Source organism: Hyperoodon ampullatus (genome assembly GCF_949752795.1).
Source record: "Hyperoodon ampullatus genome assembly, chromosome: 11".
Lineage (NCBI taxonomy): Eukaryota > Metazoa > Chordata > Mammalia > Artiodactyla > Ziphiidae > Hyperoodon > Hyperoodon ampullatus.
In genome coordinates, this window is record NC_136924.1 from 12,040,180 (window position 1) to 12,056,263 (window position 16,084).

Below are 16,084 nucleotides of genomic sequence, written 5' to 3' on the forward strand. Positions count from 1 at the left end.
GACCAGAGTCTGATCTCATTGTAACTCTTATTGCTTCAGTTAGACTTGGTTTATAGTCACCCTCAGTATTGCCTTAGAAAAAAATGGGGTCTCTTTAAATAGAGAGGAGAGCCAGTATAAACAAAAGAGAGAAAGGAGAAAGACATAAGAAAAATAAAAATAATGAAGAGTAAGAAAAGAAAATACAAAAAGATATAAATAAAATCCTATTGAGGGTCATGTCTTTAGTCATTTTTTTGCCATGACATGCATATGCCATGACATTTTAGTATGTCAACTCACCTAGAATATGAGTATATGTATATGACTAACCATTTCAAATTTGAGTCATTTAACATTGTTTTGCCTCTTCCTAAGAATAAACTAATTTCTGTAATTTTTAACATAATTTTTAAAAATATCTGGATTCTGTCAGAAAGTGGTAGATCAATGATATGCTGGCAATGGTAGTAGGAACAGAGATGTTGACTAAAAAGGGCACCGTTTAAAATAAGGAAACTCTTCCATATCATGATGTGGCAGTAATTATAGGGCTATATACATTTATCAAAACTCATCAAAATATGCACTTGAGATGGATATATTTTATTGTTTTTAAGCCATCTCTCAATAAAAATTAATACTAAGAAGAATCATAAGGGTTAGGCCAAAAAAAAAGTAAGAGAATTTTGATTTCAGATGGAGCATAGCAGTGCACAACTCCAAAAAATTACTCTTTACAAATGTAAATGGTTCCCTTGGAGCTATGCAACAAAGATGGTCCTTCATGCTATACCTTATTCTTTCATATCATTTAGAACTTCATCTTCTCTGTGAAGCATTTGTCAAATGCACATTCTTTCCTTTATCTCATCTGCATAGATTTCAAAACTTAATTAAATGAAGTATGTACAAAACTGCACTTATAGCTTATGATAATGAATTTTTTATTGGGATATAATAAACTTTGAAATAAATAAGCTGGTCTTCTTATTAGTTTCTAAAGATTTTAAACAAACATATATAAATAGTATATAACATTTATTATCACTATAAAATAAAACATTAAAAAATGGCAAGCAAAAAATAAATGATAGTTAAATGAAAACTGAATTCGAATGGCAATAGTCACAGTTAATACTACTTCTTTTTTCTCCTTTTTTTCTCCTCTCTCAATCATGCGCTCCTCCTTGCCCCATTTTCTTCTTTCTTCTGCCCACTTTTTTCATTACTATAGCAGCTAATATTTATTGAATCCTTCCTATGTGTCAGGTGCTAGCTTGACTGTTTTACATATTATGTAAGTTATTTTCTTTCTTTTATCTGCATATCTTCTTTATTAGGTCCTTCAGCTTTCACTTTCAAAGTATTTTGTCTCCCTTAGTTTCAGTTCCACTTTGGGGTACAAATAAACATTCACGTGTAACATCTAACAAATAAACTCTTTAGAAGACAATGTCAAGACAATGAGTAGACGATCCATAAATAGGGAGAAAATACTTGTAAAAGACACATCTGATAAAGGACTACTATCCAAAATATACAAAGAACTTTTAAAATTCTACAAGCACCAACTGGATTAAAAAGTGGACTAAAAACATTAACAGATGCCTCAACAAAGAAGATGGATGGCAAATAAACATAGGAAAAGATGCTTATTTGTCATGGGGAAATGCAAATTAAAAGAAGACTGACAGGGCTTCTCTGGTGGCGCAGTGGTTGAGAGTCCGCCTGCCGATGCTGGGGACACGGGTTCGTGCCCCGGTCTGAGAGGATCCCACATGCCGCGGAGGGGCTGGGCCCGTGAGCCATGGCTGCTGAGCCTGCGCGTCCGGAGCCTGTGCTCCACAACGGGAGGGGCCACAACAGTGAGAGGCCCGTGTACCGCAAAAAAAAAAAAAAAAAAAAGACTGACAATACCAAATGCTGGCAAGGATGTGGAGCAACAGAAATTCTCATACATTGCTGATAGGAATGCAAAATGGTACAGCAACTTTGGAAGACAGTTAGATGGTATCTTATAAAACTAAACATACTCTTGGAATATAATCCAGCAATATTCCTTGGTATTTATCTAAAGGACTTGAAAACTTATGCCCACATAAAAACCTGCACACAGACATTTATAGCAACTTTAATTATAATTGCTAAACCTTGGAAGCAACCAAAATGTCCTTCAGTAAGGGAATGGATAAAGAAACGGTGGTACATCTAGACAATGGAATATTATTCGGTGCTAAAATAAACTACTAAGCCATGAAAAAACATAACTTTATATACATATTACTAAGCGAAAGAAGTAGATTTGAAAAGACTACGTGCTATATGATTTAAACTATATTACGTTCTGGAAAATTCATTGAGACAGTAAAACTACAGAAACAGGACAAAGATCAGTGTTTAGGGGAAGGGACAAAGGGTGAACAAATGGAGCACAAAGGATTTTTAGGGCAGTGAAAATATTCTGTATCATACCATAATGATGGATAGGTACCATTATACATTTGTCCAAACCCACAGGATGTACAACACCAAGAGTGACTATAATGTAAAGTATAGATTTGGGGGTGCTAATGATGTGTCATTGTAGATTTATCAATTGCAACAAATGTACAACTCTGGTGGGAGATGTTGATAATGGAGGAGGCTATGTAAATGTGGGGATATGGTATATATGGGAAATTTCTGTACTTTCCCCTCAATTTTGCTGTGAACCTAAAACTGTTATAAAAATAAAATCTTAATTTGAAAACGATAATTAAAAACAACAACAACAAAAAACCCACATAAGAATATGCACAATTCTAAACTGTATAGCTTGATGAATTTTTACAAAGTTAACATATTTACTGATACAGTTTTTTAACAAACTGAATTATAGATTATTTCCAGGAGCATGAAATCTTGCCTTATGGTCCCTTTAACTCATCACTCTTCCCCACCACCCTGCAGTAACCACTTATCTCACTTCTGTTACCACAGGCTAACTTTGTTGGCTTCTGACATTTTTAATACTGAAAAAACACCATACATATTATATATGTATTATATGTATTTATATAAAATGTGGCAGATATTGAAAACACCATCTTTTTTTTTATACATTGAGGTTATATTTTTTGTATACCTGATGATCATATAAAGAAGGTGGGAAGCTGTCAGTCTTATTTTCTTCCTTTGAAGGCAAGATGCTTTTCCCTTGGGCTTCTTATAAAGATTTTCTCTCTGTGGTTTTCAGCAGTTTTTATATGAAGTAGCTAGAGTTTCTCTGCATTTGAGATTTTTACAGCTTCTCTGATTTTTGTATTAAATCTTCTGTCGGATTTGGAATATTATTTGTATCTTTTGAATTTTGCTTCTGCCTGTTCTTTTCTCTCTTTCTATGACTCTAATTAAATGTACCTATCATTTTTTTTTTTTTTTTTTTTTTGGTGTCCATTCTTCGAGATGGATATTCTTTGTTTAATTCAATAGACTGCTTTAAGGACTTCCCTGGTGATCCAGTGGTAAAGAATCCACCTTCCAATGCAGGGGCCGCAGGTTTGATCCCTGGTCAGGAAATTAAGATCCCACATGCTGTGGAGCAACTAAGCCCGAGTGCCACAACTACTGAGCTCATGCACCTCAGCTAGAGAGCCCGTGTGCCGCAAACTACAGAGCCCACACTCTCTGGAGCCCACGTGCCACAACTAGAGAGAGGAAAACCTGCATGCCACAACTAGAGAGAAACCCGTGCACAGCAACATAGAACCTGCACCTCAGCGAAAGATTCCGTACGCCTCAACGAAGATCCTGCATACCGCAAACAAGATCCGACGCAGCGAAATAAATAAATAAATATTTAAAGAAATAGATTGCTTTAAAAGAAGACTAGACAGTAATCCTCCCTTTGGCAATGTTACTTTTCTTTTACACCCACTGATTGAATTCTTTATTCAGCTATCAATATTTTCAATTCTAGGATTTTTTTTCACATTATACACATACACATTTTTAATTCCAAAACTCTGTTGAAGTTTCTACATTTTCTTAATTTTTGGATGTGATAATTATAATTTTAATGTTTGTGTCTAATAATTCTAATGCTCCATAACCTGTGGATCTATTCTGTTGCTTAATTTGTCTCTTGGTTTTCAGTCATTTAGTCCTATTTTCTAGTAGGACCAATTATTTTTATTTAATTGATAGCAGGCAGAAATTCATGGACAAATCACTTGATTTATTTGAAGCTGATCTAATTTTTGTTTGCTTTTGTGCTAGGTTGAACTCTTGTGGGGTCTCCACTGAAAGTATGGGGTATTAGCCAGTCACTCTTCTTTATTAGTCCTGAATTCCAGTTGTTGACTTCCTAGTTCTGTGTGACTGCCAGGTTCTATGTTTTGTTTTGAAGCCCTGAGCAGCTGTTTTCTGCTCGGTTTCTCTTAATGTAGCTTGAGTTCTTATTGTTGCTCTAGGAGAGATTAAGACTGCTTTCTGCCCTTCGTTCTATGCTGAAATGAAAGTTTGAGCAAGTTATTTTAACTCTATAATTCTTGGCTTCCTTTTCTTAAATGGGAATCAATATAACCATTCAGAGGATATATTAAATAACTTGTATGATTTCTTATGTAAAGGGCATTGATTGCTGAGCACACTGTAAATGATTAACAAAGGGCAAAGGTTATGATTGCTAGTTTTGCTCATTAAAAAAATAATAATAAGGGCTTCCCTGGTGGCGCAGTGGTTGAGAGTACGCCTGCCAATGCAGGGGAAACGGGTTCGTGCCCCGGTCCGGGAGGATCCCACACGCCGAGGAGCGGCTGGGCACGTGAGCCATGGCCGCTGAGCCTGCGCGTCCAGAGCCTGTGCTCCGCAAATAAACAAACAAATGAATAAATAAAAATAAAAAGTTACCACTACCACAATATTAGGCAGGCAAGCTAGACCGATGTAGGGTCTCAAAGACCACATTGGAAACTTGACTCCCTCAGTCTTTCAATTCTGCCATTTATAGTCTTGGCTTTTGTACTGTCTTGTCAAAGTCGGCCTTCTCCTGGCACAGAGGCCATCCCCCTCCAACCCCTGCATGCATTATAGGCAGCAAAGGGAATTTGGCTGCAACAATGAGATGGTCACTCCCATGTCAGGGAAGCTAACTTACCCAGAAATAATAAACAGACTTCTGCTCATGGCATTCTTACCAGAACTTTATACATAACTGTAAAACCATTGGAAAGTGTACGTTTTTAACTAGGTGTATTGTCTGCCTAAACCAAATTTGTCCCACAAATTTACTCACACTTACCAAGCACATCACTAAATTCTTACTATCTATTGTTTTACAAATTATGATGAGTCATGGTGGAGTAGATGGGGGGGCACTACATGACCCAGTACATTTAGGAATTATCTTGCCTGACAATGCTTTTAAAAAGCTGATAAAATGGTCAGAAAATTGCTGCAAAAATTATTCATTATTTTCTCACAAATTTTTTAGAAAATATATTTATTTTTGGTAAGATACTATAAATACAGAGGGCTACCACTCTTTAGGAGACACTGTGGGAAACTATATCATAGTTTATATATAATTATATATGTACTTATTTATGTAACTGTATATAAACATAGAGAGAGATGATAAACATTGCTATATAAAAGTCACATAGGTTGTATTTGCTCATTAATTTGAACATAAATTTTATATATCAGCAATGCAATGAATAAAACATTCATTGAAAAACTAGTGTTTGCAACACTGGGGCAGTAAACAAAGAGGAAATTCAATGACATGAAGAATAATTTTAAAATAGCAGTAGTGGCTTGGTTTTCTAAAATCACAAATTCATAAAAGGAATGAACTTTCCGAAGTTTGAAGGCATTCATGTTAACTATATTATAAGGAACTTCAAGTTCTAACATTGAGGGTATTTTATCCAGTACATTTTATGTTGTTTCTGCCTCTAAACATTATTTTGTCTATTCCCACTTCTCTCTTAATACATCTCTTCTTATATATTTCTAGACCAATAAACACTGCAAAGGGACTGGTACTGACTTTGAGTTGATAACTGAGTTATTTTATTACACTGGTTTTAATGCCATTTTCAGATTACTTGCTTGGCTGATTATGAATACTCTTATCCATTATTTAACTGAAAAAAACTCCAACCCTTTCATCATTTCTTAAGTCTATAGCTTTAGAAAAAAATTTTTTTTTTAAAATAAGGGGTAGTGGAGGTTGAGGGAGATGGCGGAAGAGTAAGACGCGGAGATCACCTTCCTCCCCACAGATACATCAGAAATACATCTACACGTGGAACAGCTCCTACAGAACAACTACTGAACGCTGGCAGAAGACCTCAGACCTCCCAAAAGGCAAGAAACTCCCCACGTACCTGGGAAGGGCAAAAGAAAAAAGAAAAAAACAAAGACAAAAGAATAGGGATGGGACCTGCACCTCAGGGAGGGAGCTGTTCAGGAGGAAAGGTTTCCACACACTAGAAGCCCCTTCGCGGGTGGAGACTACGGGTGGCGGAGGGGGAAGCTTCGGAGCCGCGGAGGAGAGCGCAGCCACAGGGGTGCGGAGGGCAAAGCGGGGAGATTCCTGCACAGAGGATGGGTGCTGACCATCACTCACCAGCCCGAGGGGCTTGTCTGCTCACCCGCTGGGGCGGGCGGGGTCTGGGAGCTGAGGCTCGGGCTTCGGTCGGAGCGCAGGGAGAGGACTGGCGGCGTAAACACAGCCTTAAGGGGCTAGTGCGCCGGGGCTAGGCGGGAGGGAGTCCCGGAAAAAGACTGTGGCTGCCAAAGAGGCAAGAGACTTTTTCTTCCCTCTTTGTTTCCTGGTGCGCGAGGAGAGGGGATTAAGAGCGCTGCTTAAAGGGGCTCCAGAGACGGGCGCAAGCCACGGCTGAAAGCGCGGACCCCAGAGACAGGCATGAGACGCTAAGTCAGCTGCTGCCACCACCAAGAAGCCTGTGTGCAAGCACAGGTCACTCTCCACACCGCCCCTCCTGGGAGCCTGTGCAGCCCGACACTGCCAGGGTCAACTTACCTGGGAGAACGCACAGCGCACCTCAGGCTGGTGCAACGTCCCGCCTGCCTCTGCCGCCACAGGCTCGCCCCGCCTCCGTGCCCCTCCCTCCCCCCACCCCCCGGCCTGAGTGAGGCGGAGCCCCCGAAGTGGCAGCTCCTTTAACCCTGTCCTGTCTGAGCGAAGAACAGACGCCCTCCGGCGACCTACATGCAGAGGTGGGGCCAAATCCAAAGCTGAGACCCAGGAGCTGTGAGAACAAAGAAGAGAAAGGGAAACCTCTCCCAGCAGCCTCAGAAGCAGTGGATTAAAGCTCCACAATCAACTTGATGTACCCTGCATCTGTGGAATACATGAATAGACAACGAATCATCCCAAATTGAGGAGGTGGACTTTGAGAGCAAGATTTATGATTTTTTCCCCTTTTCCTCTTTTTGTGAGTTGTATGTGTATGCTTATGTGTCAGATTTTGTCTGTACAGCTTTGCTTCCACCATTTGTCCTAGGGTTCTATCCATCTATTTTTTTTTGTTTGTTTTTTTAAAAAAATATTTTCTTAATAATTATTTTTTTATTTTAATTAACTTTATTATATTTTATCAAACTTTATTTTATTTTACTGTATCTTCTTTCTTTTTTCCTTCCTTCCCTCCTTCCTCCCTTCTTTCTTTCTTTCTTTCTTTCTACTTCTACTAATTCTTTCTTTCTACTTTTTCTCCTTTTTATTCTGAGCCGTGTGGATGAAAGGCTCTTGGTGCTGCAGCCAGGAGTCAGTGCTGTGTCTCTGAGGTGGGAGAGCCAACTTCAGGACACTGGTCCACAAGAGACCTCCCAGCTCCACATAATATCAAATGGCGAATATCTCCCAGAGATCTCCATCTCAACACCAACACCCAGCTTCACTCAACGACCAGCAAGCTACAGTGCTGGACACCCTATGCCAAACAACTAGCAAGACAGGAACACAACCCCACCCATTAGCAGAGAGACTGCCTAAAATAATAATAAGTCCACAGACACCCCAAAACACACCACCAGATGTGGACCTGCCCACCAGAAAGACAAGATCCAGCCCCATCCACCAGAACACAGGCACTAGTCCCCTCCACCAGGAAGCCTACACAACCCACTGAACCAACCTTAGCCACTGGGGACAGACACCAAAAACAACAGGAACTACGAACCTGCAGCCTGCAAAAAGGAGACCCCAAACACAGTAAGATAAGCAAAATGAGAAGACAGAAAAACACACAGCAGGTGAGGGAGCAAGATAAAAACCCACCAGACCTAACAAATGAAGAGGAAATAGGCAGACTACCTGAAAAAGAACTCAGGATAATGATAGTAAATATGATCCAAAATCTTGGAAATAGAATAGACAAAATGCAAGAAACATTTAACAAGGACCTAGAAGAACTAAAGATGAATCAAGCAATGATTAGAAACACAATAAATGAAATTAAAAATACTCTAGATGGGATCAATAGCAGAATAACTGAGGCAGAAGAACGGATAAGTGAGGTGGAAGATAAAATAGTGGAAATAACTGCTGCAGAGCAGAATAAAGAAAAAAGAATGAAAAGAACTCAGGACAGTCTCAGAGACCTCTGGGACAACATTAAATGCACCAACATTCGAATTATAGGGGTCCCAGAAGAAGAAGAGAAAAAGAAAGGGACTGAGAAAATATTTGAAGAGACTATAGTTGAAAACTTCCCTAATATGAGAAAGGAAATAGTTAGTCAAGGCCAGGAAATGCAGAGAGTCCCATACAGGATAAATCCAAGGAGAAACACGCTAAGACAAATATTAATCAAACTATCAAAAATTAAGTACAAAGAAAACATATTAAAAGCAGCAAGGGAAAAACAACAAATAACACACAAGGGAATCCCCATCAGGATAACAGCTGATCTCTCAGAAGAAACTCTGCAAGCCAGAAGGGAGTGGCAGGACATATTTACAGTGATGAAGGAGAAAAGCCTACAACCAAGACTACTCTACCCAGCAAGGATCTCATTCAGATTTGATGGAGAAATTAAAACGTTTACAGACAAGCAAAAGCTGAGAAAGTTCAGCACCACCAAACCAGCTTTACAACAAATGCTAAAGGAACTTCTCTGGGCAAGAAACACAAGAGAAGGAAAAGACCTACAATAAAAAACCCAAAACAATTAAGAAAATGGGAATAGGAACATACATATCAATAATTACCTTAAATGTAAATGCATTAAATGCTCCCATCAAAAGACACAGACTGGCTGAATGAATACAAAAACAAGACCCATACATATGCTGTTTACAAGATCCCCACTTCAGGCCTAGGGACACATACAGACTGAAAATGAGGGGATGGAAAAAGATATTCCATGCAAATGGAAATCAAAAGAAAGCTGGAGAAGCAATTCTCATATCAGACAAAATAGACTTTAAAATAAAGACTATTACAAGAGACAAGGAAGGACACTACATAATAATCAAGGAACTAATCCAAGAAGAAGATATAACAATTGTAATTAGTTATGCACCCAACACAGGAGCACCTCAATACATAAGGCAAATACTAACAGCCATAAAAGGGGATATCAACAGTAACACAATCATCGTAGGGGACTTTAACACCCCATTTTCACCAATGGACAGATCATCCAAAATGAAAATAAATAAGGAAACACAAGCTTTAAATGATACATTAAACAAGATGGACTTAATTGATATTTATCAGACATTTCTTCTGAAAACAATAGAATACACATCTTTCTCAAGTGCTCATGGAACATTCTCCAGGATAGATCATATCTTGGGTCACAAATCAACCCTTGGCAAATTTAAGAAAATTGAAATTGTATCAAGTATTTTTTCTGACCACAACGCTATAAGACTAGATATCAATTACAGGAAAAGATCTGTAAAAATTACAAACACATGGAGGCTAAACAATACACTACTTAATAACGAAGTGATCACTGAAGAAATCAAAGAGGAAATCAAAAAATACATAGAAACAAATGACAATGGAGACACGACGACCCAAAACCTATGGGATGCAGCAAAAGCAGTTCTATGAGGGAAGTTTATACCAATAAAATCCTACCTTAAGAAACAGGAAACATATCAAATAAACAACCTAACGTTGCACCTAAAGCAATTAGAGAAAGAACAAAAAAACCCCCAAAGTTCGCAGAAGGAAAGAAATCATAAAGATCAGATCAGAAATAAGTTAAAAAGAAATGAAGGAAACAATAGCAAAGATCAATAAAACTAAAAGCTGGTTCTTTCAGAAGATAAACAAAATTGATAAACCATTAGCCAGACTCATCAAGAAAAAAAGGGAGAAGACTCAAATCAATAGAATTAGAAATGAAAAAGGAGAAGTAACAACTGACACTGCAGAAATACAAAGGATCAGGAGAGATTACTACAAGCAACTCTGTGCCAATAAAATGGACAACCTGGAAGAAGAAATGGACAAATTCTTTGAAATGCACAACATGCCCAGACTGAATCAGGAAGAAATAGAAAATATGAAGAGACCAGTCACAAGCACTGAAATTGAAACTGTGATTAAAAATCTTCCAACAAACAAAAGCCCAGGACCAGATGGCTTCACAGGTGAATTTTATCAAACATTTAGAGAAGAGCTAACACCTATCCTTCTCAAACTCTTCCGAAATATAGCAGAGGGAGGAACACTCCCAAACTCATTCTACGAGGCCACCATCACCCTGATACCAAAACCAGAGAAAGATGTCACAAAGAAAGAAAACTACAGGCCAATATCACTGATGAACAAAAATGCAAAAATCCTCAACAAAATACTAGCAAACAGAATCCAACAGCACATTAAAAGAATCATACACCATGATCAAGTGGGGTTTATTCCAGGAATGCGAGGATTCTTCAATATATGCAAATCAATCAATGTGATACACCATATTAACAAACTGAAGGAGAAAAACCATATGATCATCTCAATAGATGCAGAAAAAGCTTTTGACAAACTTCAACACCGATTTATGATAAAAACCCTGCAGAAAGTAGGCACGGAGGGAACTTTCCTCAACATAATAAAGGCCATATATGACAAACCCACAGCCAACATCATCCTCAATGGTGAAAAACTGAAACCATTTCCACTAAGATCAGGAACAAGACAAGGTTGCCCACTCTCACCACTCTTATTCAACATAGTTTTGGAAGTTTTAGCCACAGCAATCGGAGAAGAAAAGGGAATCCAAATTGGAAAAAAAGAAGTAAAGCTGTCACTGTTTGCAGATGACATGATACCATACATAGAGAATCCTAAAGATGCTACCAGAAAACTACTAGAGCTAATCAATGAATTTGGTATAGTAGCAGGATACAAAATTAATGCACAGAAATCTCTGGCATTGTTATACACTAATGATGAAAAATCTGAAAGTGAATTTAAGAAAACACTCCCATTTACCATTGCAACAAAAAGAATAAAATATCTAGGAATAAACCAACCTAAGGAGACAAAAGACCTGTATGCAGAAAATTATAAGACACTGATGAAAGAAATTAAAGATGATACAAATAGATGGAGAGATATACCATGTTCTTGGATTGGAAGAATCAACATTGTGAAAATGACTCTACTACCCAAAGCAATCTACAGATTCAATGCAATCCCTATCAAACTACCACTGGCATTTTTCACAGAGCTAGAACAAAAAATTTCACAATTTGTATGGAAACAGAAAAGACCCCGAATAGCCAAAGCAGTCTTGAGAACAAAAAAATGGAGCTGGAGGAATCAGGCTTCCTGTCTTCAGACTACACTACGAAGCTACAGTAATCAAGACAGTATGGTACTGGCACAAAAACAGAAATATAGAACAATGGAACAGGATAGAAAGCCAAGAGATAAACCCATGCACATATGGTCACCTTATCTTTGATAAAGGACGCAAGAATATACAGTGGAGAAAATACAGCCTCTTCAATAAGTGGTGCTGAGAAAACTGGACAGGTACATGGAAAAGTATGAATTTAGAACACTCCCTAACACCATACACAAAAATAAACTCAAAATGGATTAAACACATAAATGTAAGGCCAGACACTATCAAACTCTTAGAGGAAAACATAGGCAGAATGCTCTGTGGCATAAATCACATCAAGATCCTTTTTGACCCACCTCCCAGAGAAATGGAAATAAAAACAAAAATAAACAAATGGGACCTAGTGAAACTTAAAAGCTTTTGCACAGCAAAGGAAACCATAAACAAGACCAAAAGACAACCCTCAGAATGGGAGAAAATATTTGCAAATGAAGCAACTGACAAAGGATTAATCTCCAAAATTTATAAGCAGCTCTTGTAGCTCAATAACAAAAAAACAACCCAATCCAAAAATGGGCAGAAGACCTAAATAGACATTTCTCCAAAGAAGATATACAGATTGCCAAGAAACACCTGAAAGAATGCTCAACATCATTAATCATTAGAGAAATGCAAACTAGAGCATGGACTTGAGGATATGGGGAGGGGGAAGGGTAAGCTGTGACAAAGTGAGAGAGTGGCATGGACATATATACACTACCAAACGTAAAATAGATAGCTAGTGGGAAGCAGCTGCATAGCACAGGGAGATCAGCTAGGTGGTTTGAGATGGGGGGGTTGTAGGGAGGAAGGCGCAAGAGGGAAACGATATGGGAACATATGTATATGTATAACTGATTCACTTTGTTATAAAGCAGAAACTAACACACCATTGTAAAGCAATTATACTCCAATAAAGATGTTAAAAAAATAAAAATAAAATAATAAAATAAAATAAGGGGTAGTAAATATGTTTGAATGAAAGGGGATTAGTTTCTGATATATTTCAGTATCAAATAACCCAGCCATATAAGCAGGACATCCTTCAAAGACATGTCCTAACTATTAAGCACAATTCTCTCTCTCCAACAGCCCAGGGATATATATACTAATACAGTAATTGAATCACTCTTTGTGGGAGGACTATCTGTTTGAGAAAAGTTTTTGCTCCTCTGGATGAGGTTGACCCTGGTTCAATTCTTTTTACCAAATATGTCTCCTTGTTAAATAACTGAAAGTTTTATTTATTTCATAATATTTTACTGGGAAAATGGGACTTTTTAAACCTCTTACTATTTCTGAAAGTCAAAAAAAATGAAAAATAATACAAAAAGAAGGCTCTTCCTTCATAGAGATAAAGAAGTCTTTCTAAAAAGAATTCTCTGAAAAGCAGATTTTAGGAAAAGAACCTGATGAAAAGCATCACATAGAATTTCCCACTCTTACCTTTGAAAGGACTCTGAATGTGTCCATATAAAATCACAAAGCAATATAGTTTTAAAATTGGCAAATATGCAAGTAAAGTCACATGTCCACGTTTGCAGGGAAAAATGGAGGAGAACTTTATATATTAAATTATCTCAAAAGTGGTGTTTTGAATTCCTAAAATTAAGAGTATATAGTTTCCAGACACCCAGTCATGTTCCTATCCTTACTGGCAAGGTCTGGCATTGTTCTTTTATTCATCATCCTGCCAGAAAGGAAAAATTTCAAGAATGGCTAAGGTTTATAATAATTTGAGTTCTACATTTTAAGAGAGTTTTGATTGTGTAATATAATCCTGATAAATTAAGAGGTTCACAAAGCAGAGGTAGAGTTTAATTTTTTTAAAGTTTTGACTCAGAGTATGTCTACTTCAGCCAACTTCTCTTTAACCTTTTTACTTAGGAAAACCTGGTGAGCAGGCAAATTTACTTGCAGAGGCAGAGGATTCTGATATGACACTTGTGGAAAGTTAAGTAGACCAAGCTAAAAATGCACATTTGAAAAGTTTCATGATGTAAAATCTCATAGGAATCCTGTATTATCTTAGCTTTTTATCTTATGTCCTATCAGGAATGTCTGTTAGAAACTTTACCACTATCTGGTAGAATAGTAGTTCCACTATTAGTCTACTGATAGGCATTCAACTACCTTCATAAGAAACACCTGGGGAGCATTTTCAAAGTCCAGATTCCTGGATCCCACTGCAGAATGATTCTATTGGAATCTCAGGTAAATATAATATCTCAGGAAACCCCTATTTCAATCAACTTAAGTGACTGTGACAGTCATCCGTTGTAGAATCCACTCTTTTAGGATATATGTGTGTGTGTATATATATATATATATATATATATATATATATATATATATATACACATACACACACACACACACACACACAATAGAAAACTACCTATGAGAAGATTATAATTTTAGTAAAGATTCAATTCAAAAAATTTTCCTTTACATTATTGAATTTATTAGATCATCATTTCATTTAAATATTTAGAATGAAACAATTTCATAACTGGTATACTACTTACAGTGTGGTAGTACTTTGTTGCCCAATTTAAGCATATCAGTTTTTATTATTTAACTTTCATTACTTACTTTTTCAAAGCACATAACAGAGAATTAATGGAAGACAACATGCCAATTAATACTCAATCCTACTGACCTGTTTGAAAAACACTTTTAAAAGCCAGGATTAAAATGATCATTTTAAAAATAATAGATTTTTCTGATTGTCTCAGTGAAGTGCTTGATTTTACTCTCGAATACATTTATTTCAGCTAAGCCATGCCATAACCTGGTAGAAAAGTAATGTTATTTCTGATTTACTGCTATCCATTTACTTTCAGGTCATGATAAAACGAGTATATACATATATATATATATATATATATATATAAGATTTTTCGATTTGGAAAGTTATTTTCCATATAGTTTAGTTGAAATATCATCTTAGCTTTAAAGGAAAAGAAAATAGCATGTTAATTTATTCAGCCAGAGAGAATTCTGGTCACAGATTTTGGACTGTAGGTGCTACGGCTGATGATGATTCTGTCAGCCATTGCTCCGATTCCAATCTGCTAAAGGAATGATGGTATCTCTAGGAAAATGTAAGCATACTGTTTTAGCAGAACGTTGTTAAAAAACCCAAAAATACAATAATAATAAAGAAAATCACAGATTCAGTGTGCAATAACCCATGTGAATATCTATTGCCATAAAATACTTTAAAATATTTTAAAATTAATTTTAAAGAGCTAGATGTTTAAAGTCAGAAAATCGTAGACTAGATTTTTTATTGTCAATATAAACCAAAGAGCAAAATTAAAAGAAAAAACGTTACTAATAGCAAGCACAGAAAAGAACTCATAAAGCTCTGAATCAAATATTACCTTTAAAGGTAAGCAATCTGTTATTAGCTACTTAAAGTATTTTAGCAGCTACCTTAGATTCATTTTAGAATACCTTTAAAAATACTAACGATCATTAGAGATTATGAAACTAAAACATGCCCCAATTTTGTGTTATATTATTCCACATCCCCATCCAGATTTTTAGTCTTCACTGCCTTGATTGCCTGAGAAGTCCCCATAATTCTTGCCATTCCTTCCCTAAAAGCTCTTAAAAGTGCAACCAGCATTTTTCTTAGTAATGTCAGATTCCCACAGTTTCCCAGCTCTCAGTATGGTATGATCCTGAATCTATCTTAACCTTGCTGTTAGGCCTCATTTGCATTTAGTATTTATATACATGAGGACAGTCATAAATCTCCACTTGGAGGTATGGAACAGGAAGGAAGAAAACAGTTACTCACTGGGTGCATGATGTGTGCTCGTCAATATATGAGGTGATTTCACACACATTCAATCTACACTTCACAACTCAGGAAGACCATACCTAAGAGTGTGGAAAAGCCATAAAGAGGTATGATCTATACATGTGGAATGAATATCACAGAGTCCTTTCAGATTAAGAGGAAATGTAAAAAATGAGAAAATTGTAATCATCTCATAATATTAATTTCAGCAGGCAAATTTTCCATCTTTTTATGAAAGCTATATATGAAAATATTTTAATAATGTGTAGAATACTTTTGGAATGTACGAACAAAAAAGCCAGGCTATTCAATTTTGGCTTAATTTTAGAGAGTGCAATGCAAGGAGTGAGGCAAGTTTTCAGATTCCATTTCCAATGACTTTTTATTTTTCTAAAAATAATATTCTAACATCACCACAGCCTCATCACCA